Source organism: Vipera berus (genome assembly GCF_964194415.1).
Source record: "Vipera berus genome assembly, chromosome: 2".
Classification (NCBI taxonomy): Eukaryota; Metazoa; Chordata; class Lepidosauria; order Squamata; family Viperidae; genus Vipera; species Vipera berus.
The window spans coordinates 73336801-73352036 of NC_138203.1; the positions used below are offsets into that span (position 1 = coordinate 73336801).

General features: G+C 38.1%; 1 protein-coding gene across 1 annotated transcript in view; it reads right to left on the reverse strand.

Moving 5' to 3' along the window:
- GLIS3 (GLIS family zinc finger 3) overlaps positions 1-15236 on the reverse strand; it is a gene marked incomplete at both ends in the record, with an annotated part of 134743 nt that overhangs the window by 103328 nt on the left and 16179 nt on the right. The window lies entirely within an intron of this gene.

Sequence of the window (15236 nt, forward strand, 5' to 3'; positions counted from 1 at the left end):
TTTCCCCCTCACCATCCATGCAAGATTAAGGAAAAACTTTTTAATTAAATACGGTCATACCATACGTTAAGAGTCCCCCTTTGAAGGAGACGGGCTATTCAAAAATTTGAAAAATAAATGAATGAATAAATAAAGTTGTAATTCATTAATTAAATTAGCGAGATCATCACATTATAAATCATTTTAACAAAAAGAAATGTGGCATTGCAAGTTATTTTGTTTTACATTACACTTGCTCCAGCGAAGATATCAATGTTTGTTACAACAGATATAGATCTAAGTATCTTCCTCCACATTCTAATGATCTCTTTAGTCCTGCGGCAATGCAGATGAAACTTCTTTCCCCTCCCTCAGGAAATAAAACCTCCCACTGCAAAACAGTGCCTTCCACTTTCAACCCTCACAGCTGGCCTAGAAGGCCGCTCTGACCTATGGTGTTGAAGGCAACTGAGAGACCAAGGAGAACCTTGACTGTACCTTTCCTACCCTGGTTCAATAAAGGTCTTCAACTAGAGCAGGGGGTCTTCAAACTTGGCCCTTTTATGACTGGTGGACTTCAACTCCCAGAATTCCTCAGCCAGGTTGGGAGTTGAAGTCCACCAGTCATAAAAGGGCCAAGTTTGAAGACCTCTGGAGCGACCAATGTAGCTTCTGTCTCATTCACAGGCCTGCATCCCAACTGCCAAGAGTCCAGATATCCATTTTCCCCAGGGTTCCTTGGAACTGCAACCCTGCTATCATCTCAACAGGAGTAGGCTGGTAATTAACCAAGATAGTTGAGATAAGCTGTGGCTTTTTTCAGAAAAGGTCATATCACTTCTTAGGGGGAAGGCAGGAAAGCAAGCAATGGTTTACTTAAGGATGCATTTGCAACTGCTCAATTCACTAGCCAGATTGGGCAGGGTGGTAGTAGAGCTACAGTACAGAGCAACCTATCCACTTCCTCAGGATCCACAGGCTCAAATCATGCTATATTTTTTCACAAGACAGGCCTTCTTCATCATAGCCATACCTGGATTTCCCCAAATGGCATCATTTATTTTTAAACGATATTGCCAGGCATTTTAATTTTCAAAAGTAATTTTTAAATAAAATATTATTGTGTCATACAGGCAACTCATCAATAATAATTAGAATCAGCAAATCTATTTATGCTAATTTGTGGAACCTGAGTAAATCAATTTACAAGGTGCAAATGCAAAATGGACTTCAAAAACTAATATTTCAAATTCCATTTTTCAGCCAAATCTAACAAGATAATTCCCTTGATTTCTTCAGGGAATATAGTCTGAATATTTTTGCCAGTTATTTTTCAAAGTGGAAAACAGGGAACTATTTTTAAGTACAACTTTAACAACAAATTGCAGTTCTGAAATACCACAGTGACACCAATTGACCTTTTTCAATAAATTTCTTTATAGAAAAAAGGTATCTCCATGTATTATTGGTAGTAACACAGTGACAAACTTACACTATGCATCCTTAATAACATGAATTTGGCTTTCATGTTGAAAATACATAGAATGTCTTTCCCTTTTTCTTTTTATTACCTGAAACCTTTGGTTACTGCAGAAAGAAAGATGACTGTAATAGAAATAGGTCCTGTACACCGCCCTGAGTCCTTCGGGAGAAGGGCGGTATAAAAATTAAATAATAATAATAATAATAATAATAATAATAATAATAATAATAATAATAATAATAATTATTATTATTATTATTATTATTATCAAAATGATAAGAGAAAAAACACCAGGTAAGCCCAAAACAAGAGGTATCGGCAAGTAACTCAGGTGACACCTCCCTAATTCACATTCTGTGCTTTTCAGAGGAAAAGGGAGTACAGCAAGTCAAATGTGCAAAATTATATTACTATAGTCAATATTAGTAATAGTAGTTTTGGCCTTCTTATGGTTCAAACTCAATTTTATTGAGGGCCGCATCAGCATTGCAGTTGCCCTTGGCGGGCCGGGTGGGTGTGGCCTACTGGGTGGGCGTGGCCAGCTCTACATCATTCGCATCAAGGGTGCCAATGGGGGCCTGGGCAGGAGTGGGACAGATCTGAGGGTCTCTGGCAGAAGAAGATGGGACCAGGGCAAGTGCCAAGGCATGGTCCACTGGAGGAGCCTCACTGTTCCTCTCAGGCCTTGGGGGGGGGTTGGATGGTGGCGCGGAGGTCAAATGCCCTGCCCAGCCGTCAAGCACCCATGGCACTAAGCCCAGCCCCACTTCCCCAAGGTGGCGCCCAGCTGCACTTACCTCCTCCTCAAGGCTGCTGCTGTGCTTGCTCTCCTTAGCCAGGTTGCTCATGATGGGTACGAGGGCAAGATCAAGAGGGAGGCCCACTCCCTCTCCATGTGAAGAGACCTAGCTTTGTATCCAAAGCTTCCTTAGCAATAGGATGGGAGACCCCCCAGGATAGGCCAGGAGGAGGGGGCAAGGGGATGGTGAAAGGGCAGCAGGGCAGGACTAAGGCAGGACTTCCCTCAGACCCTCCCTCTCCTTCCTTCCTTCCTTTCTTCCTTCCAAGAACAGAGTGGTAGGAAAATATTTGAGATGAGGGAGGGAGAAAAACAGGCAAGAAACGCAGCTGGGGAAGTGTCATCCTTCGTGAGGAATGAAGAAATGCACCATTGCCTGGAAGTGGCCAGCACATGGCCCTCGCCTACTTCACATATCCGGCTTGGTGGGCGCTGGGAGAGGGGATGCCATGAGCAGCATGAGAGTCGATGTTACCTGCACAATGCTGCCCAGCCCCCAGCCTGCCCGGTTTTGGCAGGCAGTGGGGCACTTTCCTGACAGTACCGAGAGGCTGAGCCGGATGGCACGAATCTGAAGAGAAGCGCAACGCTGCCCAGGCCCTAGCCTGCCCAAAGTAGGCAGGGTCATATACTGGCCACTTCCAGGTGATGGTGCATTTCTTAATTTCTCACAGGGTCATACGCTGGCCACTTCCAGGCGATGGTGCATTTCTTAATTTCTCACAGGGTCATACGCTGGCCACTTCCAGGCGATGGTGCATTTCTTAATTTCTCACAAAGGGTGATACCTCCCCAGTGTGCGCCCAGGGGGCAGTGCCGACACAGCATGGGCCGGTCCCTCACTGTTTCCAGACGGCCTTGTGGACCTAAGACTGAATGTATTTCAGCATAGATGACCACCACGAATTTGTACATTGGCTCCCAGGTGGCCTGGGCCAGGGCCAAGGCAGCGGGGGCCATTCCCTCATTGTTTCCAGGATGGCTTCGTGGGCCGGATCCGGCCCCTGGGCCTTGTGTTTGACATGTCTGGTCTACATAGTGAGGCTGACAGTTATAATCCAGAGGAAGCTTCCATACTGCACTGCTCTCGAGTATATGGTAAGAAATATGGTAATCCCCTTGGTTACTGTTAACTCCTGGTGAATTCATGTCATTTCTGTGCATTTTTCGCATCAATAATATAGAAATAGTTTGCCACTGCCTTCTTATATTTAAACTTGTTTGTCAACTTCCCAGTCTGTCCTACTGCCCTGTCATTCTTGGTTGTCTTTCATTCAAAGTACGGATCCAATTCTGCTTAGTTTTCTGGAATCAGCCAAGGTTGGATAAGTGTGGCATATAAAGTATGCGTGGATAGAGACAACAACTCTAATATTGTTGGTAATTATAGGATCTATAATTAAAGAGGGCTTTAAAGTGAGGAAGATTAGATCAAGATACCAAGTCTGACTGCTTTCTTCAAAGTCTGATTTGGACCAGAACTCTTTCCCTAGTAAAATTTGTGACATTCCTGTAGAAGGTACAGGAATTTCTATTAACACTTTTATTCAACAAGTATTTTTTACTCCACAATATCATTGGAGATGGTTTTGGAATTCTTCATACAAATACTAGTTTTTTTCATATTTTTTGTTGGAGCTGACATTACTGTTTATCATATTCATTACTGTTTATCATATTCACATTAAGCTCTGATTAGGGAACCGTAATTAGCAAAAATAAAAATATATGAAGTTAGGCATTCATAATCAATTGAATAGAATTGTCAGCTAAAGTGTGAGGAAAGCCAGCTTGCTGAAAAAATGAGATAATTGTGAAAGGCAACACAAAGACAAAATGTCAGAAAAAATTAGAAACAGTTTTATTTATTTTGTCCATTTAACCACTGTCAAAACTTAGTAAGTTATTAGGAAACACTGTATTAATGGTCCTGCAATTTAGCACCATGTGAGGAAAACATAAAAAGGTTTGAAGAACAAGCTATTTCATCAGGCCTCTTGACAAGAATACATACCTGAATCAATTTTTCAGGTGAGAAATTATCTGAAATTATTAGCCCACAGAAAGTACCAAAGGTTTGCCCAATTTGGAACAAGCTGCTATTCCTTTGGAAGAAACTAACTCCCATTTGATTACATTTCAAAGTACTGAAATTTTAAATATACTTTGTAGAAACTGAAAGAAAATATAGAGATTGAAGGGATCTGAAAATTGAGAGGGGGGGAGAGGAAGGGAAGGAGGGGCAGGCACAGGAAATAAACACAAAAAAGTGATAAAAAGAACAACTCTATCTCAAAATAATAGCAAACAAAAATAGAAACTTTTCCATACCTTATATGATAAAACCGTCCCATTTACAAGAACATTCATTTGACTTGAACTCAAAGCTTTATTCAATTATAGTAAATTTATTGGATTTCTTTTAGGAATGGTGCCTAAATGTTCCAACTGAACTTTTATTTATACACACACACACACACACACACACAAATGTTCAAACTGAACTTTTATATTATATATACACACACAAATGTTCAAACTGAATATATATATATATATATATATATATATATATATATATATATATATATATATATATATATATATATATATATATATATATATATATATATATATATATATGAAACAGTATAAAAAATTCATGGCTTCAGAAAACTTTACACAAACACATAATACCCACAATTTTGAACATAATCCTGCAAATCCTTCAAAATCCAGAAATTCAAAGATGGGTGAGCAAAAATAACAAAATTTATTTCTAAAACTGGGAACATATGAGGATTAGTTGTCACTGTACAAATTGTACTTTTTTTCAAGAAAAACCACCTTTCCCACCAACATCCTATGAAGATTTCACAAAAATCTCTATAGATGGGTTTGTGTATATAATACACATTTATACATCCAAAATCATAGATACAATACTTAATGTATTTGGGGTGATAATGGTTAAGAATCTCCCAAAAATATTGTCCTAGAAAATCCACCAAGATATAAACATTTTCCAGCATTTTTCACAAACCAGCTTTAATAATTAAACAAACTAGAAAAATGTGGGATAGACAGTGTCATTACCAGATGGATTGTAAAATTTTAGGTATTGCAAACTTTGAGAAATCTTTTGTTAGCCTTGTAAAAGAAATGCTGGGTCATACTGGCTTTTGATCATATCCAGAGTAACTTATCTGAGCACCATAAAAGTTCTGCAATAGCAAGTCGTTACTATACTGGCAAAGATTTATTTCATCAGTGCAACTGAGACAACATTTCTTCCCTCTATTGGAAAAACCAACCTGTTAAAGCTGATTCTTTTATTTCAGTGGGGTTTAGAGGTAGAACACATTATAATAATCATTCAACAATTTATCAAAAAATTCATATTTAACTTTTAACAAGAGTTTAATATACACAAACTTAATATCACATCACATCATTCTGGACGTTGAATTCCTCTGACACCATCTGCCTTATTCCAGAAGTGATATACTGAATGGATATCACTCCCTATGATTCCATTTCATGTTGTATAACAAACTAACTTTCATTCATCTAATGAAAAGGAAACGTGGAAAAATATCATTGTGGATTTGTCTTGGTGTAGAACTGAGGCTTCTTCATTCAGCCTCAAATAAAAGGATTAACTTCCTGACATGGTGTAATTATCTCCGTGGCCACAGTTCATTATAATACTTTTCTACCTTTCCAATTTTTTTAAAGATAACACTCTATTTCAGCTATGCCAAAACTATTTAGGTGCCACCTTTATGATGTCAATAAGAAAATATTACAAGACTTTGCAAATGAAGCAGCTGAAAATAAGGTTCATGAGTTTCAAATTTATATTTCCACTTATAAATCAAAACTGCCTTTATCAATAATTAAGCATTAATAATTAACATGTGCAAACATCAAAATACTTTATAGAATTGTTAATCTGTCCAGTTCCTCATTCTTCTGCCTGCCTATTTTGCTGTTTCTCTTCTTTAGTTAGTTAATAGCTAAGCCTCCGTCATCTCTGACATGCAACTAAATTCCCCAATGTGATTTTCAAAGAATGTGACTTTTATGGAGATTTTTGTTTTATTTATTGCTCTAATTTAAGACATTCATTTCATTTTGTTCCCCCTCAAAATATTTTTATATCTTACGGAAGGGTTTTGTTACAAATCTATTGAACTTTTGCTATTATGAGTAAACCTTTCATATTGCAATATCTTTCTCACATCCGGTTATGAACTTAGCCATAAAATGTGTTATTCATTTATGGTGGGGAAGTTTTGATAATGGAGAGATTTAGCATTAGTTAAAAAAGAGCCACGTATTACACATAGCAGACTTTAAAAGGCCTTTATAAATGTTACATTTTTTTCCACTATTCCAGTCATGGATTTTTAATATTCAGTATAATTCTACAAAATACGACTCATCGCCCTAAACACTGAAGTTCATTGTGATTGGCACCATGGAAAACAGACATATTTAAGTTGATTGCAATAAAAGTGCTTGATTAGATTCAATAGATTTACTGTAACGCTATGCTTGCTATTTCACGGTAACATTATTTTGTTCATTGACCCTTATTATCTTATTTGACTTTAGGGATATATTTTTCTGAGAACTATTTATTTTTATTACAAACTGTTCTGATACCATTTTGACAATTATATCAGAAAGCCAGTGCATAAATAAAAGCATAACACTATTAACTATAGCTGGTTCTGAGAAGCGAGCTACACATTACACTTAATATGCGCTGTTTAACTATGCCTTTGTTTCCTGGATTAATTAGTTACAGGGATACCAAATGGAATGACTATTGTAAAGGCATTACATTGCGAGGCAAGGTTACTTCATTCCACAGCTATCTTTGGAATGGAATGGGAATGTCCTCTGCCACCTCATGTGCAACCAAGAGCTTCAGAAAATAAGTTCCCAGTGGTACCAATCATGGAAAGCCAGACAAAATTTTTGCCTAGTAATAGAAACAAAAATCCTGGGTCTGTATTGTACCTCCTGCAGATAAGAAGTCATATGACTGAAGATTTTATCAAATAAATAAGCTTTCTGAACACAGAGGCACAATTTGGACAGTTAAGCCTGAGAATCTGGAAATCTGCTGAGTTAGCAACACTAAACTGGACGATGAGAGACTCGGTATTAGACTTATGGCCAATCTACAAAAGTTTCAAAGGTGTTCTCCAGAGATGTGCTTCCTGGGTAATTGAGGCAATTCCCGTTAGGGAGGCTCTTTGCCTAGGTTAAGAATAGTGACCCAAAGGATTTATTTAATTAATGAAAATTTATATGGCTGCCCAAGTCACTCTGAGTGACTCCAGGTAGCTTACACGGATAAAAACCTAATACAAAAATAAAAAGCAATAAACTCCCACCCCATCCCCCAGCAACAACAACCAATCAAATAAGCCACTTGATGGGTTTCATCCCACTCTGGTTCCCAGGCCTGTCTGTTGGCAAAACCAGATTTTCAGGGCCTTGCAAAAGGGTGTCAAAGGGGAAAGGGGGGCCATCTCATCTCCGCAGGGGATGATGCTCCATAAGGAGGGAGCCACACAGAGAAGGCCCTTCTACTTGGTCCCACTAGATGTCCCTCCTTAGGAGAGGAGACCGGTAGCATTCCTTGCCTCCCTCTTCTGATGAGTCAGGTAGATGGACAAGAGAAGAAAAGATATTAAGGGAAGATTTTTAAAAGAAAGGGGGAAAGAAATTATGTGGATTTGGGCACTGAGTCAGAACCCAGTAATCCTGCTTTAATAGAGGATCTAATTCAGGGGTCCCCAACCCCGGTCCGTGGACCAGTACCAGGCCACAGCATGCCAGCAACAGGGCCGCACAAACAAGCAGGCAGCACACAAAACCACAGACTTTCTGGTCTATAGAAAAACCTCTCTCCACAGAACCGGTCCCTGGTGCCCAAAAGGTTGGGGACCTCTGATCTAATGAACAAAGCAGTTGTACTAGGGGTCAGAAACACATAGACACTTAATGATGTCTCAATGGTTTTTCTTCCAATTAGTCATTGAAATAAATATTACATGAAACAAAACGTAAGATTCACTTATAGTCTATTTGGCTGGTGGTATTTCTAATCCTCCCTTTTGCCTATAGTAGGGGTGGAAAATTCTTCACTTTTTTTTTTTAAAGTGCATCCTTCCGAGGGATGTAAAGGATCTGATGACATAATATACCATGTAGGCAGGACTCACATTTTTGCCGATTTAATGCTTTTTTTTTCAGCTGAGTATATGTACACAAATATGTTATGCCATGCAAAAGTTGGTAACACTCGTTTTGCATCCTAGGACAAGGGGTAATAAATAAAATACTTTAAATAATATAAATGGTGTAAACTCTCATATCCAGTCAAACAATGTGTTATACAGAAACAGAGTTATCTTCTTACTGGTTGAATAATCCAATAAAAAATATAACCCCACAATTTCCAGCAATATAATCTCAATTTCCATATGTGAGTATTCATGACACAGAAAAAGCAATATAGGCAGTCTTCATTTAATGACTGCCTCATTTAGTGACTATTTGCAGTCATGACAGTGAAGAAAAACTAACTTTATGACCAATTCTTGTATTTACAAACCTTGGCGAGTGTGTAAAGCAAAGGAGTAAGATCATAAGCACAGTCATAGTTTCACTTAGTCACTGCTTCACTCAATAACCAAAATGCTTACCCCAATTGTGGTCACTAAACAAGGATTTGTTTATTTTGCAGTTCCACTGTTGTAATATTGTTCTCTATGGACAAATATTGGGATTGTTTATTTCTCCTACAGAAGGCTAAGAACAAGGAATATAGTACATGCCACAAGTCTTGTGCCATTTAAATGTCCATATTTATAATTCACTTTGCTGATTAGACCTGGATCCCAGGCTCTGATGAAATAGGTTTCATATGTTTATTTTTATACCTATTTAAATTACATTATATTTTTAGAGCTCATCATCATCATCATCATCATCATCATCATCATCTCAGTGATAAAAAGCATCCTTTTATCTTCATTGAATCATAATGAAAACCTTCCTTACTGGATCCCATAAGTAAAATTCTGAATACAGGGTTTGCAAAAAGTGTGACTTGGTTTTGACCTGCATAGACAATAATATACAAGTGCTGCAAATCTCTTTCAGAATTATAATTTTGGACAGAGATAGAAAAAGAAGTGACAGAATTAATGCACATAGTTAAGACTGCAATAGAAGAAGTAATCCATTGCCTTTTTTTCAGAAGAAAAGTCCTGAATGGTCTAATAAAGCAGCAAAATCAATCAGGTATTTCTTTTTTTAGTTTTCTGATGCATATAATATAAAGGACCCCTTAGAATCTGAGTTAGTTGACAAGATGTCCTACAAGAATAGAAGCCAAAAAATGTTACTAGATGTAGATCAAATGTCTATAATAACCAATAAGGATACTTGAAGAGTATACTGTAATCATTCTTATTTTCCTCTATCAGACATAAAAAAACAAAATTTGATGCATCATTTGATTTGAAAGAAGCAAAGTTTGTAGTATTAATTTTCCCCCCTGAAAAATGGCATACCCATAGAGGAACGTCAGTTTCTCGGGGTACCATCTTAGCATTTTTCCTTCCAAAACATTCTTAGTAAACTAGACAGACTACTTGCAGTTCAATGCCATGAGGTAATCAACCATATACTTTTCAGCAGTGCCTGTAAGAAACTGACAAAGCAGCACGAAGAACAATGTCTCTCTTCAAGTGGAACTAGAGTAAGAAATTACCCAGCGCTGACCAGTGCAAACAATTCCGTGCAGGTAATTAACTTGGCTGGTTCAAAGCAGACAGAAATGAGATCACCACCTTCTATGGAAATGCAATTTAGTTGCTGAGTTGAGACATATGAAAACAATGAGGTTTCTAAGGACTAAAATGAGAATGCCTAATGGAATACGTAGGCAAAAAGTCAAAGAATTGAAACTAATAAAACACGTAGGTAAAAGCAGAAAGGAGGATGTGTTTGTATTCAACTAATAAATGTGCATAAGAAGATAAAGAAAATAATGTCCAGGCTTAAAAGATACCCTCGTTAATCTAAGTAATATTAAAAGTTTATTCAAACCTAAAATAAGAAAAAAAAAGTACAATTATAGGCCTAGAGGTAATCCTACTACAGGCCCAGATAATTAACCTGTTGGCAAATGCACAGTTTTCTCGGTAAGGCACATGCTTGGGATGTGAAAGGCAGATTTGCATTGATAAGTATCCCTTGTACTGATACATAGTGGAATAAATGACACTGCAACCGTGCTTTGCAGAAGGTGCCAAAGAGGAACATTTAGTGGACGACATTTCTAAGACAAGTGACTCCCAATCAGACGAAGGACTTCACAAAAACTGAAACATATGTCGGGAAGACACGTTGCAAGTATTTTAAAAGTTTTAAAGGCAATGTTGTGAGGGAGAGAAAGGAGAGCACAGAAAATAATGCAGAATTTTTTTTTTTAAAAAAAACACCCTTACTGGAAACAGGACTGCCAGATCTAGAGCAGGGGTCTTCAACCTTGGCAACTTTTAAGACTTGTGGACTTCAGCTCCCAGAATTCCACAAGTCTTAAAGTTGACAAGGTTGAGGACCCATGATCTAGAGGCACTTCATAATGTCTAGTGTCTCTGTACGTTTGTGTAGAGACAGAGTATACAGGAAGAAACAGAAGTTTTAATGCAGAAAGTCAAATATTTTTCGTGGGCATTATTGCAGTCTGGTGGAATGAAATTCATGAAAGGAATGTCAGGATTGAAGGGTACATTTTATTCAAAAGGAACAGCCCAGCAAAAGACATGGTAGACCGGGGCTGAATGTGCACATTTGTACTGAGGATCAAGAATTTGAATGCAAGGATCTAGTCAAGTAGGCCACAGAGGGGAACTAACAAGATGTTAAGGCAATAATAAGTTATACAGAGAGGCCAGACGTTTTCAGCTCCTACTTTGCCTCGGCTTTTTCTTCAAGGGGAACATGATCAAATGGCTCTAAACAAAGCTGACAAAATGAGAGACTGCTAACCCATAATAAGTGAAAAGGCAGTTAGGAAGCATCTGAAAGCTGACTGAATTTAAGTTTCCAAGATTAGACCAATTACATACAACAGTCTTGAAGTAACGATATATGTCACTTTGGGAAGCTTTCTGTGATCTTTGAGAGTTCATGGAGGACAGGCAGAAGGAATTGGAAAAGGCTAATGTAATGTATTGGGTTTTGTCTTACTAAAGAGTATCACGTAGGGCTAATTGCTGGAAGGCTGTTTAAGCAGGGAAGCTGGCTAACGGCTCCCAGCTCCTCAGACAACCCGTCTCCAGTGCCGCCACTGGCTGCTTCTAGGGTGGCAACAGGTTGTTTTAAACCTATTGGCTGCCACCTAGAGGCCAGGGTATAAATAGCTGCATTCGCAGCCCTGTTTCTCAGTTCAGTTCCTGTAAGCAAATAAAGAATGATTCTTGCTGAACTCACTCGCCTCCTCTCGTCAATCAAGCAACGAACCCAGTATATAACAGCTAATATTCTATTTTCAAAAATGGAAAAACTGAGGACCTAGGTAGCTACAGAACGATGAGATAAATACTAGCAGAACAGATTATTAAGCAATCAGTTTGTGGGCATTTAGAAGCATTTTTGCAGGCATCTTTTTTCACTGACAATCCTGAAACTATGTCTCTTGTGCAAAATTATCTTATTTATTTATTTATTTAATTAAATTTTTATACCGCCCTTCTCCCGAAGGACTCAGGGCGGTGAACAGGGCATATCTTAAAACTACAAAAGTACAAAAGTTAAAAAAGAATTAAATTATTGCCCACAATAAAAACAATAATATATATATATAAATATTAAAACCCTAAGTGATTCCCCATCAGGCCAGGCCAGCTTGTTCAAATAAATGGGTCTTTAACCCGCGCCGGAAGGAGCGGAGATCCGGTGCCATCCGGAGCTCAACCGGCAGCTGGTTCCACAAAGCCGGAGCGCCCACAGAGAAGGCCCTCCCCCTGGGGGCCACCAGCCGACATTCTCTGACTGGAGGCACCCTGAGGAGGCCCTCTCTGTGGGAACGCACGGGGCGGAGGGGAGTTGACGCCGGCAGCAGGTGGTCCCCGAGGTATTCCGGACCCATGCCATGTAAGGACTTAAACACCATCACTAAGACCTTGAACCTCACCCGGAAGACAACTGGTAACCAATGCAGCTCGCGGAGCAAAGGTGTAACATGGGAGTACCGGGAAACTCCCAAGACAACTCTCGCGGCCGCATTCTGTACCAGTTGGAGCCTCCGAGTGGTCTTCAAGGGAAGCCCCATGTAGAGAGCATTGCAATAGTCAAGACGAGAGGTCACGAGCGCATGAGTGACCGTACACAGGGCATCCCGGTCTAGGTAGGGCTGCAACTGCCGCACCAGGCGAACCTGTGCGAAAGCCCCCCTGGTCACGGCTACTACATGATCTTCTAAGGTAAGCCGTGCATCCAGGAGGACTCCCAAGTTGCGAGCCCTATCTACAGGGGGTAAAGACTCACCCCCCATAGAAAGTGAAGGAACGTTTTGAATGTCCTGGGATGCCGGAATGTACAGCCACTCAGTCTTGTCAGGGTTGAGTTGAAGTCTGTTCCTCCCCATCCAGACCCGAACCGCCTCCAGGCAACGGGACATCACAGCGAGGGCATCTTGCACCCAGTTTGGACCAATATGGTGAAATTAACATTTTTACGAGCCTTCCAACCTTCTTGTCTCTTCTTGTGTTTCTTATATCTGCTAAATTAATCTGGATATGCACAGACCAAAAAGACCTAAAACACTGCATAGGAAGTAATGAACTAAATCAGAATAAAAAAAATAAAATAAAAGCACAGTGGGCAATATCAAAGGCTCATTATTAGAGGAAGATTTCAAAGATAAAATTATAGAAGAAAACAATAACCAGTTTAAGGAGTGAATATAGTAAAAATAAAAAAACAGAATAGGAAATCTTCTTTCAGGGATTTTTCATGTTTCAAAAGCAATTGAAAGTAATTTTATACAGCAAACTAAATGATGAATTACTGGTAAATATTCTACAAAACAGTCATGTTGGCCAGTTATAGCATTTTACCTCCCACATTTCCTCCCTAGCAATATTCCTCATTTACATGGCACATCTCTGCTCTTCTCAAGATAAGGAATGCATTCTTTACATATCACATTAAATTCCTAAATTTTGTCATTAATCTTATAATGCTAACATGAAGTAGTTATTAGTGCCAACATCTTGGTATGTCACAAGTATGTTTTCATATTGCAAAAATTATTGCTAGTACAGCCAAGGACAGTTGTAAATAATCTTCCCCTCTCCTTGCCACAAGGCACAAATTTATTACCATAATCTGATATCATAACAATGGGTTAAATCTAGTCAGTAATTCGTAATAAGATGTGTTTTTGTAGTTAGCACAATTGCCTAATTTAATATTACATGTGGTATTTTGTTTTTACTATGCATTTTCTTTCTTGTAAAAAAATAGTTGTAGCCTTTAATAATGCTGGAATATTTTGTTATTGTTAAAAAACAATTGTTAAGAGTTACACGAGTATTCAATATAGTTTAAATCACAGTTTTGATCATAAGATATTCGTTGTAGCATGTTGCTGTGAACTAGCTAGTAGTGGTACAGAACTACATCAATTATTGTGTATACTGCGGATTTTACTCCTGTATCAGCGGCACAAGGGTAGAAAAATCTTATTTAGCAGGCCCAGACTATCTAATGTTGGAATTTTTATTTTGTTTTATTTATCACAAAGATGGTCTATGTATCTTCTAATGACCTCACAACAATATTTATCCTCTTCCACACTATTTTGCTTCTACAATGCTTAAATGTTTGACTAATAGACATGGCTGATCTATAGTAATTTGTTGAGTTTCCTGGATTACTAACCTTAGCTCGAACAACCTAATCCAAAGCCATGGGCCCTTTTTAGCAGGTCCAGATTAAATGAAGATGATAATGGAGGTGGTGGTGGTAATGACAGGCTAAATAACTTTTTTACATAGAATAATAAGCAGAGTATTGTATTTTGTTATGCGAATCATTATTCTATCTAGCACTTCATTCCTTCAATTGACATATATGAAGTGGTGCAATTATTATACAAAATTGTAACTAGGGATTCCAGGCACTGAAAATAAACTTCTTGGCAGAAATTCTATCCTCTGTCAGTTGTTATCAACAACATGTGATCTATCATCATCACTGACACTCATCACTGAGCAATCAAAAAAGTCCATCTGAACTACTTTAGTCAAGTACAACATTATTATTGCAAAGTAAACATTCACAAGCAAAATAAAATTGGGCATAAAACATAGATCATATAAAGAGGGAGGCTGCAAGTTGTAACATCAAAAAGAAACCAGCTGCATGTAAATAGAAATGCAAATAACTTGAAGTAACATGAAAATCCCTGTCATGGTTTGCTTCCCAAATCAAATACATTATGAAACGATCCTAAATTAAACCCTGATGTGCTTGAGTTAAATATGCTATCCAATCTTGCTGGAATTATAAGTATTTTTTTTTCTATTCCAGTATTAAGGGGAAAAGGGAAAGATATATAACACTACCTTTTTGAAAAGCCTACATGAGAATTTTATCCTGGATGTCAATTTAATCAGGCAGAAATAATAAGTATGCAGCCCACACAATGTATTTTCCATTAATTAGTTTAGCTATTGCTTTCATTGTGCATTTGAAACTTAAAGCTTCATTAAATATCAATTCATTTTATCTCATTACCTTTACAGAAAAATACACAACTGTTTCTTCAAGTCAAATGTTTGTTAACAGATATATACATATCAGTTAAGTATATTGGAAACAATTCAAGACAGAATTTCTATAGCAGCTGTAGACAAAAACATTACGTGAACT